The sequence below is a fragment of the Loxodonta africana genome, chromosome 27 (assembly GCF_030014295.1).
Source record: "Loxodonta africana isolate mLoxAfr1 chromosome 27, mLoxAfr1.hap2, whole genome shotgun sequence".
NCBI classification, from domain to species: domain Eukaryota; kingdom Metazoa; phylum Chordata; class Mammalia; order Proboscidea; family Elephantidae; genus Loxodonta; species Loxodonta africana.
Window position 1 is genome coordinate 12,441,327 of NC_087368.1, and position 17,510 is coordinate 12,458,836.

General features: G+C 40.8%; 1 protein-coding gene across 1 annotated transcript in view; it reads right to left on the bottom strand.

The window, feature by feature from the left end:
- The window catches only part of CPNE4 (copine 4), a 504,022-nt gene extending 503,706 nt beyond the window's left edge, over positions 1-316 (bottom strand). Inside the window, exon 1 of the mRNA XM_064277332.1 lies at positions 265-316. The gene's annotated coding sequence lies outside the window, so the exon portion shown is untranslated. The remainder of the gene's footprint in view (positions 1-264) is intronic.
- Between the last annotated feature and the right edge of the window lie 17,194 nt (positions 317-17,510).

Below are 17,510 nucleotides of genomic sequence, written 5' to 3' on the forward strand. Positions count from 1 at the left end.
AGCTGCTAACAAATAGCCACATGCCATATTCTATCACCCTTACAGCTACTAAGTTCTCATTTGCTCCCCTCCCTGGATACCCATTCATCTCCACCCTCTACTCAAACTTCCAACTTTTATCAGACAGGGCAGTAAAGAAAGAGTGGGAAGGAGAAGACAAGAGAAGCAGAAACTTGAGTTACATAGAAAAGATTTAGAGGTAACCACAAAAATGACCAAAGGGGCAAAAAAACAAAAGGAACTTGGATTCGAAGATCAAATTACCTTCCAACGTGTAGAGCAGTGGTTCCCAGACTTTGCTGCACCAAGGAATTGCTCGTTGTTCAGTGCTGTTGAGTCAATTCTGACTCATAGCTACCCTATAGGGCAGGGTAGAACTTCCCCATTGGGGTTTCCAAGGCTATAATCTTTACAGCAGCAGACTGCCACATCTTTCTATCGAAGAGTGGCCGGTGGGTTTAAACCACCAACCTTTCGGTTGGCAGCTGAGCGCTTAATGTCTGTGCCACCAGGGCTCCTCAGGAATCTTTTAAAAGTATTGGCACCTCTGTTTACCCCCAGACATTCTGATTTAATTGGAGTGAGACTTCAGAATTGGGAGTCTTAACAGTCCCTAGGTAATTCAAATATGCATCAAAATTTGGAAATTACTAGTGTAGAGATTTGTGTGACAGGAGGAAGCAGACCCATTGTTTTGTTTCTAGTCTCTAGAAAGGATGGACTAGGGAAGAGGGTGACATAAGCTGTGCCTTTTGGTCACAAAAGAGATTAAATCCTCGAACAAACTAATACATGTAAGTGGGGGCATCACCAATTAGCTGATAGAATGACTTGCCGACTTCTGTGTCCCTGAGGCTCAAACACCAGGATCACAGCTGGAACATCCCTGGTCTTCTGGCACAAGCACCAATTGCAAGATCTTCCTCTTCACACAGAACTTTTCTGTGAATTCATCATAATAGTGAAGTGTTGCTCTCAAAGCTTCAGGATTCCTTCCTCCAGTCATTTCTTACTCTCTAAAAGTGTTTGTCTCCTCTCTCTGTGTTTCTTTCTCTCTTTGTGTTTCTCTCCCTCTCCCTCTCTGTTTCTCCCTCTCTTTCTCTGTCCCTCTCTCTTTCTCTCGTGATTTGCATTCCTGACCCTACTCACCATGGACCATGGTTTCAGCTCACATATCACCTACTCCAGGGAGCCTCCAGCACCACCCTGAGGCTGAGTTGGTGCCTTCCTTGACCTCCTTGAGGCTCCCATAGCACCTTGGGCTCCTCACAGTGAGCCAGCAGTCAGCTCACTTGATCAAAGACATCTATCAAATCCGCCTGCTTCCTCCACAAAACTCTACACTTTGTGAGGGTACAGGCTCTCCATTTTCCCATCTGTGAACTCCCATCAACTGACTTGTAAACATACTTATGTGCACAAAAAAGTTCTGCTTGAGGGGGAAAAAAAAAGAGATTTTTACCCCTCTACTTGAATGGCAAAATTGGTATTTGGGAATTGAGGACAGGAGAAAAATGGGAAGAGAAAATATATTTGTGTGTTCTTATGACGTGCTCATTGCTATTCTAAAGTACATACACATGTAGGTGCCTTGAATCCTTGCATCAGCCCTCTGAAGGATGTACTAAGATGCTCCCCGTGTACAGAGTGTTGGGTCTTGGACTATTTGGGCCACTTCCCCAGGGTCACACATAGCCAGTGAGCACTGGAGCTGAGGAACAATGACAGGCATTCTGACTTCTGGTGATTCATCACCAGGTTATCCTGCATTTATTGAGAATTTCAGAAAACCTAGCAATATGTGGTATCTTTTCCATCTTCCTGGAAGACAGAAAGAACAGATAAAAGAACAGGGATGTGAGAAAATCATGAATCTATTCCCATCTGCAGCTGAAATAAAGAAGAGACCAGTAGAAATTATGGCCTTTAGGCTCTGGGAAATTTCATTTCCAAGTGGTGTCCCAGCGGTAGGGTGATTTGCTCAGTTCTGGTAGACTTCAATAGCAAGCAAGCTATATAAATAAAGAGGGAAAATAATTAGGTATCATAGCAGTTAAGAATTAGTAGAAAATTTCTGTAGTCTATTAATCGGGTTCTTTAAAACGCACATACATATACATACACCACATAAAGCTTATCATGTTGTAACTGTTGTTAGCTGCCTTCCAGTCTTCCCCAACTCATCACGACCCCGGTGTTACAGAGTAGAGCTACCCTATAGGGTTTTCTTGGCTGTAATCTTTATGGGAGCAGATCACCAGGCCTCTCTTCCACAGAGCTGCTAGGTGGATTCAAACCACCAACCTCTAGGTTAACAGCCAATCACAAAGTGCTTATGCCACCCAGATTCCAAAGCTTAAAATAAAATTGAGTGTGATTATTTTTAAGGTAAATAATAAGATGACCAGTTAGAATGGACTGTATAGGCTCTCCCCCTTAGCATCAATCATGGGCAATATACAGAAACAAGAAGAGAGCAGGAATCAAAAGAATTAACCCCCAAAATTTTGTGAGAAACTCCAAAGAGAGGGAGTGTTGGCAAAGAGATGATAAGATGGAGAAAAACTTTTAAGTGTTTTTCTCCCTTCTTCCCCAAGTTAGCATGTGACATGCACAACAAAAGACAGGCAATTGATCCATAAGCATTTGTTGATTGAAGCAGAATTACTGGAATAAATGCAACAAGAATTTATAATGAGGAATAATAATGCTTGTAACAAATATACTAAAAAATAAGGAAAGATACAAACAACATAAAATAAGGAAACAATTATAATGGAAAAAGAAACAAGTGGAAATATTAGGGGATAAAAGAGAATAAAAACATAAATCAAACAAGAGAGAGTTTGTGAAGAAGGGAAGGAAAAAAGACAACCCAGAGAAGGCAGCAGATATCCCTGGGTCAGGACCCAACCTAGGGACCTTCCTCAAGAGGAGCATAACCTGATTGTAGGCTCAGCAATTTTAAGTGGGAATGAACTGCTTCCTGGGTGGTCAGTTAACATGCTTAGCTGCTAACTGAAAGACTGAAGGTTGGAGTTGACCCAGAAGAAAAACCTGGCAAAATACTTCTGAAAAATCACCCATTGAAAACCCTATGGAGCCCAGTTGTACTCTGACACACTATGACTTGGGGTTGCCATAAGTCGTAATCAACTCCACAGCTACTGGTTTTTTATCTACAAACCTAAACTTTATAGGCAAAGTGTCAGAGACTGTTAATCCCATTCTTTAAAATTCAGTCTCCCGATGTTGAGTAAGAAATGTTCCACTTCTCTCCTGTCTCTAAAATCCTTTCACTACCTTAGGAGAAGGGTGATATTTGTATCAGGCCTTGAAAGATAGGTTGTAGTTCGTAAAGTAGGCAATAGAAAGGGGAAAACAGCATAACAAGAAGATGGAACAGCTTGAGCAAAGGAGTGGAGGTGTGAGGTAGGGGTGGCAGGAGAGCGGGATAGCACTGAGGGATCTATGTGGTGGAGAGGGGGGAGAATGGATGAATGGAGGCTGGAATAAGGACCTTGTGCACTTTGCAACAACAATAACTGCCATTTGCTGAACATCAACTACACGTCAGAACTTTTACTTCACAATTTACTTTATCTAATTGAAACCTCACAACAAGCTTAGAGGTAGTTATCCTTAACCCTATTCAATAGATGGGCAAATTGAGGCTCAGAGAACCTTTTGTCTGTTTGTTTGTTCGCTTGCTTGCTTCTGTTTTGGATGTTTTGGTCATGTGGCTATCTGATGTCAAAATTTTGTTTCTAACTGTGCTGGGCAAAATACAAAACTGATCATTTCACTCCCCTCTCTGTAATCCTTCAATGGATCTCGGCACTTTCAGGATTAAGAACAAACTCCCTAAAATGACACCCAGAACCCTTTTCCCACCACATCTCTACAAATGCCTTTCCTTCCAATCATTGGAAATGACTTCGTGTTTCCCACGTGCTCCTGTGGCTCAACCACAGTGCATGACATCTCATTGTCACTGCTGAGCTAGCCGTCTGGTTCTCAGCCCAGACTGGGCACTACTCCTGGAAGTCAAGGATATGTCTTATTTGTATTTTTTATTTCTTTGCCAAGTACAGTGCCTAAGTCAAAAATGAGGGTTCAATGCTTGTTGAATGGATAAATGACTTAATCAATCAATCAGTCAATGAAATCATCTTTTGTTTGATTTTATAAAACAACCCCTCAAATTCATTCAGCAGGATAGTTTCCCCCTGGTCTGGCTATTAACCAGAGTTTCATTTTTTTCTGCGTGTCCCCATGCCCTCGCCTCTTCCCTACGCTCATGGACTCTTGGCTTTGGATTTGTGGTTGCAGGTAGAGGTAGCTGGCTTGTGTTTCAGAGAACACTCATTTGAGGAAAATTGCACAGATCAGGAAGAAATGTAATTTCCTTTTCTTTTTTGTTTGCATCCTTGATGCCATTTAGCTGTATGCATAAAAAGCACTTACAAACATATTTCATACTTGCATAGAATAAACACCTAGAAGAAAACACGCCAAGTTAGTATTATTTCATTTCAGAGTTGTGGGATTATAGATGAGCTTAATTTTCAGTGTTGTGCTTTTTAGGCATTTCCTAAATTGTGGGTAACAAACGTGCATGTATTACTTTTGCAACAAGAATGAATACAGTAGTTTTATCTCTTAAAGCATAAAGCGAACCTTGTGTAGACATCAGTTCTTGTATAATATTGATACCTGAAATCTAGAATAAGCATATATTAACTATACATACCACAGCACTAAATTGAAGTATAGATAATTTAAAATTTTTATCAGTCTGCTTTCCAAAAAGAGAAGCGTTTGTAGACATAATTGAAATTATACTTACCACAAAAGCTTTGTAAAGCATGCTTTAGATCTACTTGGCCATAAAATCCTAAGGTAAGTTCATTAGGAAAGTAGTCCAAACCTATTTAAAGGAGCCAACATTTCAAGCCAGTGACCCCCACTATCTTTTCACCTTTGCATTCAACAATAAGAACTGATCCATCTGTTGCCAACAGGTGTTTGAAAAGGCGACAACATCCTGGCAGTGAATGGGCATAGCAAGTGTCCTACAGTCTACTTCAAGACCTCGAGCTGAGTCCAAGCAGGTATGTCTGAAGTGTGTTCCCTCAAAAGTAACAAAGGCTGTGTCCAGTCCATGCCTAAACTCGCACATGCTTACTGAAGCAAGCAGCCCAGGTGACCATTCTGCCATCCACACTCAAGCCAGGCAGACTGGAGCAGATGGTGCGGAAAGTCTCTGGGCTCCCAGTCACGAGCCCGGGGAAACTGCGATTTGAGAAGCTTTCCCTGACACTTCTGTCAGGACGAGGACAAACTGAAGATAATGAGCAGCAGCTGGTTGCTCCGGTGTGGAGGTCTGGCATCCTGGTATTGACAATGAGTAACGAGGCTTTGGATACAGGCCAGTGGATGGGACCAACCCCAGGACTAGCTGAGGAAAAGCAGAGCTAGAGAGTTCTCCCAACAACAGCTGTGAAAAAGGCACCCTTGACTTTGAAAGTCACCCATCAAGGGGGCCTTGAAGAGAGAAGGATTCCCCCAGCCTCTGGGATGGTTAAGGTTTCTTGGCTCAGCCAGATTTCAATTTCAGATCACCTGCCACTGTCTTCACCAATCTCCAACCCCCAAGTTGTCCCCCCAAAGAAAAGGCTTGTCATGCTCCTGAAGACACCAAAGAGGTGATGGCTGCATTTACTCACTGTTCATACATTCATGCCAGATAAGCCCAGATACTGCCTTATTACAAATACCAAGCCCCACAGGAGCCAGAGGTTCGAGGTGAACACCAGGGTTCAAATCACCTTTGGCACCCTCTGAGCTCTTTCATATCACTATAGTATCAGTCTACAGATGTTTACTGAGAGGTAAGCAAAAGAGGCAAGTCCCTGCCTTCATGGAGCTTTAAAGCACCTAGCTCAATGGCTGGCAGGGAGGAAGTGCTCAATAAACATTTATGGAACTAATCAATAAATTATTTTTGTCTTGACTCTGTTATTCAATAGATTATCTGTTCTCTTCAACTAAAGCGTTAGTATCAGTAGGAAGTCAACCTTGACATTCCAGGCCAATTTAAATGTCCCATCTCCCCCCTTCCTTCTCTATGTACTACCCTTCACACTCTGGCTCTATCCTTCCTATAGCACAAGACCCTGTGTGTAACTATCTGATCACTGGTCTGCTACTCCACTCTCAGGTGAACTGTGTGAGAGAGACTTTGAACGTTCCCTCATTCAGTGCTTAGTATATTATATACACTCAAGAAATATTTGTTGAATGGGTGAATGAATGACAAAGGGGGGCCAAAAGACGGTTATGAGTTACGCAGCAGAATCAGTTCCAGCCAAACTCAAGAGTCAGTAAGGTTTTCCAGGCACGTTCCCACCAAGTGTTAATGGTACTCCTCCCTTCCCTTTCTACATAATAGTAACAATAACCATGGTGGCTAACAGAATGAGCCCTTATGATGTGCTTAGCACTATTGTGCTAAGCCCTTTACTTGAAGTAACTTCTTCAATTCTGCCAGCAAATCTATGAGGTAGGTATTATTGTTATTATTCTATTTACAGATAAGGAAACTGAGGCTCAACCAGATAACATAACACAGGAAGAGTCACATGGTTAATAAGTATCAGAGCCTGATAGTACAGCCTCCCTTTTGTGGCCTTTACAGTAATCCTAATACGTAGATCTGCCAAATGGAAGTTGGTCAGGAATGGCCTTGACAGAGACGCCAGTGATTTCTGGATACCTTCCACCACAATGCTGGGCCTAGTTTAAGAGAGAAATAACTAGAGACTGGGTATAATCTCTCTAAAAGTTTGTCAACCCTTCTCTATCATGGGGACTCACTCAGTTTGTGGACTTGCTTGTGATAATCTGCTTTGAATTTCTTTTCTGCTAGAAAATAAATAGGAAATCTAAGTGACTCTTTACAATGGTAATATAAATAAACTCTAAGCCAGAAGATGCTTTGCCAGACGTGTACAGTGACATCCAGGCCTGCAACAAGAAAAACCTGTAGGATAACTTGGTCCCATGTCTCATTTCTGCTCCTTCTCCACGTTGTCATTTCTCCTCCATCAGGCAGTTGTCCGTGGTCTCCCAGAGCTTCTTCACAGTACCAACTGCACAGGCTTGCCCATTTTGCCAAAGCTCCAAACGCTGTTCTGCAAGTTCTCCCTCCCTTATCAAAGCTGATCCCTTCTGTATCCCATTCTCTCTTGCCTTGGTGTCTTCTTGAAAAAGCTCACAAGCTCATTAGCCATCTAGTCAAAGACATGTCTTCCTGGCCGGGGTGTTCATCATTAACTGAGCCCTCCTAGAGATGCAGAGCCTTGACACTATTGAATGAATCTGCATTAACTGCACCGTCTGCCTGAGGAGCTGCTGGAAGCAGGGGGAGGCTGTAGTCTAGTGTGTTTCAAAGCCATCATTTGAGCACCATCTATAAGATAGACGTGCAGGACAAGTCCTCTTGGCTGCAAGTACTATTGTGAATGTGCTGTAGAGATTTTGCAAGTAAGTGCCTAAGATTCACCATCCTGCAGGCTCTTGCCCATGACTCCACTTGACTCAACAGGTAGTCGTGTAAAGTAGTGGTATTTTTCAATAAGTGTTAGCAAGAGGTAGTGGAAAGGACCTTAACTTTCTTAACTTTCAAGATGATAGGTATCATTTTGAAATGTAGCCTTTGTTAGTCAGCATCCCTACAAGAAGCAGATGGCACACTCAAATTAAGGGAAGTATGATGCAGGAGAATTTCAAAGAATAGTGCAGTAACCCTAGGCCCAAAGGAGCAATGGAAGGAACTAGAACCCTAAGGGAGAAAGTTATGTACAAGAGGCTATCTTGAGAATAGCAGTGACACAACCAGCCCTCAGTGATCCTGCAGGGAAGGAACCAGGGCCATACATACCCTGACCTCACTCTCATCCTTCCTTTTGATCTCCTGCTGAGGCTCCCCATTAGAAAAACCCAGTAGGAAGTCAAAGGACTAGAGATTTGGGGATATGATCTATAAAGAGAGTAGAAAAAGGCAGAGAGTGGATCTGGAGGGGAAAACAAGATATTTTGATATCCGCTTACCAGTTCTGTGACTTTGGGTAGGTTATGTGGTCTTTCTGAACCTCAGTTTTCCCATCCATAAAAATGGGTCCAATATCACCACATACTGTATGGGTTGTTTGTATTGTGTTAATAGATATAAAGATACTCATTGTACAACTTTAGGGAGTACATTATACACAGACTGCAATGTGAATGGTGCTCCCTGAAATCATACAATATGGCAGCCCCATTAAGCACTCAGTATAATTCTTGGCACATAGTAAGTGCTCAAAGAATTAGTAACTCTCTTCCCTCTTCCAACTGGGACAGACTCAGTTGAAAGTTACCAATTACATGTGGATCTCTTTGGGCCTTTACATATAGGATCCAAAGGAACAGAGTTGTCACCCTTAGATGATTTCTTTCCCTTAAGTAGAGAAGAACTTAACTGAATGGGAGGGAGCTCTCCAACCCGACTCTTACAACCACAGAATTTTCAGAGACAGGTTATTTCAAAAATCCCTTTTCCCATCTTGTGCCTTTGCCTCTCACAAGGCAAGGTGAGGGAGACAAACCACTGTGAGGGGAGAAAGAATGAGCTCACACAGAGGATGCCAAGGGTGTTGATTAGAAATATTTCCAATCAGCACATAAGCCAATACTTCATACAGGAAATGTTACTACCTGATATTTTAGCAAAAGCAACTTACACTTACTCATTCCCCACAAATTTCAGAGCAGTTTCAATCATGCTAGCAAGTAAGCCAATGAAACTTGCTCTACTAAGTAAAATGGTAGGCTCTTTTGTGATGTGCTCCTGAAACCCAATCAGCACTGAGCAAAAGTCATCCTCCGTGTAGGAGTAGTGCAAAATGTCTCCAGAAAGAAAGTGCTGATCATTTCAGTGAAGAAGAACCATTTCAGCAGACCCATTCAATTAAATGGTCAGGGAGGGGTCAAGGTCTCCTCAATTAGGAGCAGAGTTAACCTTATCTTCACCAACAACACTCTATTGCAAAGGGAATTGCATTCAAAAGAGAGCAACATCCATCCCTAATTACCTCAATGTTGCCCATCATGCCCATGGGTCTGGTGACTGTGTTCGGAGGGCCTGCCTCAGTGTTTATGGCTTACATGACTTCTGAGGTCCTCCTCAACCCTGAGAGACAAAGAACTTGAGTTTTCCCCTCTAGTCACTAAGAAAGAGAGTTTATATCCCCACCCCATTTCATCCCTACCATCATTTTGCTCTGGCCTTTTTACAATTCAGAAATAATTCCAAGAAAAGCAATTTAAAGTCAGCAGCACATTCTTTTGTCACCAAGATAAATCAGGGTGTAGTGGGCAAAGGGATAACACAACTGTGTCACCTTGGAGAAATTACTTCACTTCTCTGGGCTTCAAATTTATTATCTGTGCAACAGGGATTTGGATTAGCACTGTAAAGTGCTTTGCAATCTGACATTCTATGGTTCTAGAGAAGAGAGAATAATCCCCTTAGTTCTTACATCTCAACATTTATTGCCTTTCAAGAATTGCTTCTTTTTTCTACCTCTAGTTTGACACCGTGGTACAAGTGAGTACCAATCAGAAAAGACAATGTTTCCAATGCACATAGCAGTCAGGGGACAGGAAATATCTTTCTGAATATCAGAAAGATCTCACATGTCAGCTAATGGGTTTGGACAAGAGGAGTGGAGGTCCCTGAACCAAAGGTCAACAGCATAAACAGAAGTATACACATGCTGACAATTTCAAAGTCTGCATTACCATAAAACCAGCTTGTTCGGTTACAAGGTCACAGACAAGAACCCTGAAAGGAAACTGGCTATCTGATACATGAGATTAAGGCATTTAATCCTCTGTGACAAAGCAACGCCTAGCTGAGATCCCTTTTCAATCATTCAGTCAACAAATATCCATTGAAATCCTGCTTTATATCATGTTCTGTGGTAAGTGCTGGTGATTAAGTAGAGAACAAGACTGACCTGGCAGAGACCAGACATTAAATATTGCATAAATATATAGCTACACAACTGGATAAGGGCCATGCAGAAAGAGTAAATAGTGTGATGAGATATTATGAGAGAGTGCCTTTTGGGGTCAAGGAAGGCTTTTCTGATGAAAGGACATTTAAGTTGAACCTGGTAGATGGGTAGGAGTCAACCAAGTAAAGAGCTGATGGAAGAACATCCCAAGTGGAGAGATTACCATATGCAAAATTCCAAGGGTTCCAGATATTTAAAGTTGGCCAGTGTGGGTGAGGCACTAAGAGCAAGAGGAAAATGAGGATTGAGAGGCAGGGAGGGGTCAGATCATGCCTTGTAGACCATGTTGAAGGTTTTGGATTTTAGATGCAATAGTGAGTGACATGATGCCATGTAGCCTCATAAATTATTACCTGGAGCCATGTGAAGAAAGGATTAGGTAAGAGCAAGAATGGAAGTGAGGAGAATAGTTAGGAGGGCATTACAGCAGTAAAGCCAAAAAATGATGGAAACGTGGACTGAAGTAGTGGCAGAGGAGAAGAGAAATGAAGAGATTTGCAAATTATTTTGGGATAAAAATTGATAGGCTTCCTGAAACATGGAATATATGAATAGAAGATGGGGAGACAACAAAAGGATAACTATAGTCATGGCATGAGCTACTAGACATGTGGGGGTGCCCTCTAATTAGAAGAAAGACACTGTGAAAGGAACAGATACGGAGTTCCTGGAAGGCGCAAACAGTTAATGCACTCAGCTGCTAAGCAAAAGGTTGGAGGTTCAAGTGCACCCAGAGGTACCTCAAAAGAAAGGCCTGGCAATCTACTTTCAAAAAATCAGCCACTGAAAACCCTATGGAGCACAATTCTACTTTGACACACATGGGGTCCCCATGAGTTGGAAGTCTACTCAATGGCAACCATTTTTTGTTTTGTTTTATTTTTTTGATCGAAACTAGAAATCAAGAGGTCTTTTAAAAAGTCATATAGGGTAAAAATTTAAAAGTGACCCTTGGAGTTAGGAAAGTCATTGATGAGCTTAACAAGATCAGTTTACGAATAATCTAGATTGGAGTAAATTAAAAAGTAAATGGAAATTTGGAAATGGATAGTGGTGATGGTTGTACAACATGGTGAATATAATTAACGTCACTAAATTTTACACTTAAGACTTCCTACCAACATGGCACAATGGACAGAAGCACCACACAGACCCTCTACAGCAAAGATCCGAAAAACTAAGTAAAAAACAGACAAACGTCATTCCTGGAACCTGAACTGTAAAATGAAAAGATAAAGAACTCAGCCAAGCACCGAATGGAATAAGAAACTGAAACAGGACAGACAGGGAGGAAAGATACCCGCGGAGGGCCCCATGACTAACACAGCATGGATCCACCATCTTGGACTCCTGTCGGGGATCAGCAGACAGGGAGCACGGGAAAACAGCTTCGCAGAACTCCCAGCAGGAGAGAGAGCACCCCATAACCAGTGATACATGCTTTCCCACCCCCCCGCCCCCCACTCTCTCCCCGCTGCTCTACCTCCGAGCTTCCTGGCTGGCTATGGCGGCTTGGCTGGCTGGGAAGTGCAGCGTCCATGCCACTTGGATTCACCCCACCCACATTGGAGATCAGTGTACAGGGAGTACAGGAAAGCAGCTTCATGAAGTTCCCAGCAGGAGACAGAGCATCCGGTAACCAGTGTTACATACCTTCCCAGCCACCCCCTTCACCTCCCCTCCTTCGGCCCCCTCTGCTTCTCAACATCCGCAGTCTCTTGGCAGGGGGCAACTGCTTTGACCTCAGGCTGCTTGGATTCGCCCTGCCCACACTGTCCGGGCCCCTGAGCTGGTGTTGGTTCTTTCTGTCTCTTTTGGTTTCTTCTGTGCCTCCTACCACCTCCCCCTCCTTTCTCTGGAACGTCTGGCTCTGTGTGCCATCTTTGCTTCTTCTTGAAAGGCTCTGAAGCCATACTCGACTTGGGAACCACTCCTCTGGCCTGCAACACCATGCTGGTGGGATCCCTGGGGATTTTTTTTTTTTTTTTTTTTTTTTTTTGGCCTTGTTTTGCTTTGTTCTGTTTTGTTTTATTTGTTTGTTTTGTTTCTTTTCTTTTTCTTTTCACAGCTTAGGAGGCCCTTCTAGCCAGGCTGCACTGCACAGCTTAGGTGCCACTCCCCCAATTTGCGCAGCCGTAGGAGAGATCCCTCGGGGCCTTTCTTCCTTCCTTTCTTTCTTCCTTCCTTTCTTTCTTCCTTCCTTCCTCCTCCCTCCCTCCCTTCCTTCCTTTCTATCTTTCCTCATTTCTCAGTTCTTGTCTCTCTACACTTATCTTCTTTTCCTGTCTCCTGAATACCTGCTGCTTTGTGACGTCTATACCCACTCTAGCCAAACTATACCATGCAGCTTGGGAGCCAGTTCTCCAGTCTTGGCAGCCCCACTGGTGGAACTCTGGGACCTGGGGGCTTTTCTTTTTTTCTTTTCCAAATTTTTATCTAGTTATTTTTTTTCATTCTTTTTCCCTTTTTCTATTTTTTCCTTCTAGCTTTTCTTCGTTTCTCAATTTCTCCTCTCCACTCCAACAGCAAGCACTCTTAGCATTTTTTTTCTTTCTTTCTTTGCTTGTTTGTTTTTACCTCCTGTTTCTCTCTCCTCTTTCCCCTCCTTCCCATACCCCTATTAGCTCCACACATCAAAACCTCTTTCCTGCCTACATACACTGTGCACTGAACATCACACCCCCAAGCAGCACAGGAGCAGCCTACTGGAATCTGCCTAGCACTGATTCCTGGCCCGCCCTGTTGGCCCTAGTATGTGCCACAAACAACCCATCCCAGCCCCTCCCCTTCAGGTTGACCTGCCCTGCTGCACCATAGCTGATTGACTGGCCCTGCCCATTGGGCAATGAGATGAAAACTATTGTGACTACAGATAAGCAAACAATAAAGAACGCACAACCCACCTGCTCAGACATAACCAAATAAAACTAAAAAGCTGGACAAAACAAACAAATCTACAATCAAGAAACAAACAAAATTACTGAATGTCCTGAAGACAGCAGACAATATCAAAACATACCAAAAAAAGGACAGGATGGGTCCAGTAGGTGTCCCAAATAAAACACCAGATGACTTTCAAGTAGAAGATAAGACACTAGAACTACCTGACAGGGAATTCAAATCTCTAATATTCAGAGCAATCCAAGAGTTGAAGCAAAAAGCAGATAAAAATGAGGAAAAATAGACAAGTTTATGGAAAAGGCAGACAAATTCCTGGAAAATACAGACAAAACAATGGAACAATTCAGGAAAGTAATACAGAAAGAAAATGCCAAAATAAACTCACAACTAGAAATCATACAAAAACAACAATTAGAAATCCAAAACATTAACAAGATTTCAGAAATGGACAGTGTCATAGAAGGGCTGAGAAGCAGGTTTGAAACAAAAGAAGACTGAATCAGTGAATATGAAGACAAAAACTTGGATACAACTCTGTTTGAGGAAAAATCAGAAAAAACAACAAAGAAAAATGATGAAACCCAGAGAATTATGTGGGATATAATTAAAAAGCAAAAATTTATGAGTGATCAGAGTTTCAGAACAGGGAGAGAAGACAGAAAACACACAGAAAATCATTGAAGAATTGCTGACAGAAAACTTCCTTAATATCATGAATGAGGAAAAGTTGACCATCCAAGAAGTTCAACAAACCCCATATAGGATAGGCCCCAAAAGAAAAGCACCAAGGCATATCATAATCACACTTGCTAAAACCAAAGACAAAAAAAATATCCTTTGAGCAGCTCCAGAGAAACAAAAAGTCACATACAGAGGAGAAACAATAAGACTAAGCTCTGATTATTCAGCAGAAACCACACAGGCAAGAAGGCAATGGGATGACATATATAAAATCTTGAAAGAAAAAAAATTGCCAACAAAGAATAATATATCCTGCTGACAAAGAGCAATATATTTGTTAAAATATGATGGTGAAATTAGGACATTTCCAGATAAACAGAAATTAAGAGAATATGTAAAAACTAAACCAAACTTACAAGAATTATTACAGGGAGTCCTTCGGTTTGAGAACACCATCAGACCAAAGCCTGAATCTAAGACACAAGATTGTACCAGCCAGATACCAACCTAGGAAATGAACTCCCAAGGACTATCCAAAACCAAAACAATTGCAACAGGGAACCAGAGAGGTTAATCTATAAATGATAAAAACATCAGGACAATAAAAGAGGGAATAAACAGTATAGGTATAGAACTTTCTAGTGGAGAGGAAGTAAGGTGATACCAAGTAATAATAGACTGTTCAAATTTAGGAAGATAAGGATAAATTTCAGGGTAACCACAAAAAAAGTTAACAAACCTAATCATCAAAATAAAGAAGAAAAACATAAAGTCTCAATAAAAACAAAATAAATGAAAAAGAAATCAACAAACAAAAGGAACTCAGCACAGGAGAGTAAGAGGAACAAAGAAAATGTTAGCATCACAAAAAAAGCAGTACAAAATAAACTCACACCTATCAGTAATTACACTGAATATAAATGGGCTAAATGCACCCATAAAGAGATGCAGAGTGACAGAACGGATTAAACAAAAAAAAAAAAAAAAGGATACATCAATATGCTGTCTACAAGAGACATGCCTTAGAAATGAAGACAGAAATTTATTAAAAATCAAAGGATGGAAAAAAATCAAGCAAATAACTACCAAAAAAGAACAGGAGTGGAAATATAAATCTCAGATAAGACAGGTTTTAAAACAAAATCCACCATAAAAGACAAAGAAGAGCACTATATAATGATTAAAGGGATGATCCATCATGAAGACTTAACCATAATAAACATCTGTGTACCCAATACCAAGGCTCCAAAATACATAAAACAAACTCTAACAGCACTGAAAACAGAAATTGACAATTCCACAATAATAGTAGGAGACTTCAACACAGCACTGTTAGTAAAGGACAGAACATCTAGAAAGAAACTCAACAAAGCTACAGAAGAGCTAAAGAGCCCAGGGAAACCCTGGTGGCATAGTGGTTAAGTTCTATGGCTGCTAACCAAAGGGTCAGCAGTTTGAATCCACCAGGTGCTCCTTGGAAACTCTATGGGGCAGTTTTACTCTGTCCTATAGGGTTGCTATGAGCCGGAATAGACTCAACAGCACAGGGTTTGGTTTTTTTTTTTAAAGAGCACAATCAGCCAACTTGACCTCATAGACATATAATAGAACATTCTACCCAACAGCAGCAAAGTACACATTCTTTTCCAACACATGGAACGTTCTCCAGAATAGACCACATCTTAGGCCACAGAGCAACCCTCAAAAAATCCAAAACACTGAGATAATACAAAGTATCTTCTCTGACCACAATGATATCAAAGGAGAAATTAACAACAGGAAGAGCAAGAAAAAAATCAATTACATGGAAACTGAATACCACCTTGCTTAAAAACCACCAGGTAATAGAAGAAATCAAATATGGAATCGAAAAGTTCCTAGAATCAAACAAGAATGAAAATACATCATATCAAAACCTTTGGGACACAATGACGGCAGTACTCAGAGGTCAATTTACAGGACTAGATGCACACATCAAAAAAGGAGAAAGGGACAAAATCAAAACATTAGTTACACAACTTGAACAAATAGAAAGAGACCAGCAAAAAAAAAAAAAAACCACAGCCACCAGAACAAAGGAAATAATAAAGATCAGAACAGAAATAAATGAAATAGAGAATAGAAAAACAATAGAAAGGATCAACAAAACCAAAAGTTGGTTCTTTGAAAGGATCAACAAAATCAACAAACCACTGTCCAAACTGACAAAAGAAAAACAGGAGACAATGCAAATAACAGAAATAAGAAATGAAATTGGGAACATTACAACAGACCCAACTGAAATAAAAAGGATCATAACAGAGTATTATGAAAAACTATACTCCAACAAATTTGAAAACCTAGAGAAAATGGACAAATTTCTAGAGACACGCTACCTATCCAAACTAACACAAAATGACATTGAAAATCTGAACAGACCCATAACAAGAGAAAAGATTGAAAAGGTAATAAAAAAAAAAAAAAAAAAAACTCCCAACCAAAAAACACCCTGGCCCAGATGGCTTCACTGGAGAATCCTACCAAATATTCAGAGAAGAGTTTACACCAGTACTACTCAAACTATTTCAGAACATAGACAAGGAAGCGATACTTCCGAATTCATTCTGTGAAGCCAGAATAACCTCAATACAAAAAACCAGGCAAAGACATCACAAAAAAAGAAAATCACAGACCAATATCTCTCATGAATATAGATGCAAAAATTCTCAACAAAATTCTAGCCAATAGAATTCAGCATCATATCCAAAAAAAAATAATAATAATACACTATGACTAAGTGGGATTCATACCAGGTATGCAAGGATGGTTCCACACTAGAACATCAATCAAGGTAATCCACTACATAAACAGAAGGAAAGAAAAGATTCACATGATCCTCTCAATCGCTGCAGGAAAGGCATTCAACAAAGTCCAACATCCATTCCTGATAAAAACTCTCAATTAAATAGGTATAGAAGGAACATTTCTCAACATAATAAATGGCATCTACGTAAAACCAATGGCCAACATCATCCTCAATGGAGAAAGGCTGAAAACATTCCCCTTGAGAACAGGAACAAGACAAGGATGCCCTTTATCACCGCTCCTATTTAACATTTTGTTGGAAGTCTTAGCTACAGCATAAGGCAAGGAACAGAAATAAAAGGCATCCAAATTGGTAATGAAGAAGTTAAACTCTCCCTATTTGTGAATGATGTGATACTAAGAAAATCCAAAAGACTCCACCGGAAAACTACTGGAACTAATAGAAAGATTCAGCAGAGTAGCAGGATACAAGATCAACCTTCAAAAATCAGTTGGATTCCTATACACCAATAAAGAGAACAATGAAAAGGAATTCAGGAAAACAATACCATTTATAATAGCCCCTACAAATAATAAAATACTTGGGAAAAAATTTAACCAGGGATGTAAAGGACGTATACAAAAAAAAACTACAAAACACTACTGCAAGAAACCAAAAGAGATCTACATTAATGGAAACACATACCATGCTCATGGATAGGTAGACTCAGCATTGTGAAAATGACAATTCTACCCAAAGAGATTTATCAATACAATGCAATACTGATCCAAATACCAACAACACTGTTTAAAGAGATAGAAAGGCTTGTTATTAACTTTATATGAAAAGGGAAGAGCCCCTGGATAAGTAAAGCACTACTGAAGAATAAAGTAGGAGGACTCGCCCTGTCTGACCTCAGAAACTAGTATACAGCTATGGTGGTCAAAACAGCCTGGTACAGGTACAATGACAGACACACTGACCAGTGGAACAGAATTGAGAACCCAGATGTAAATCCA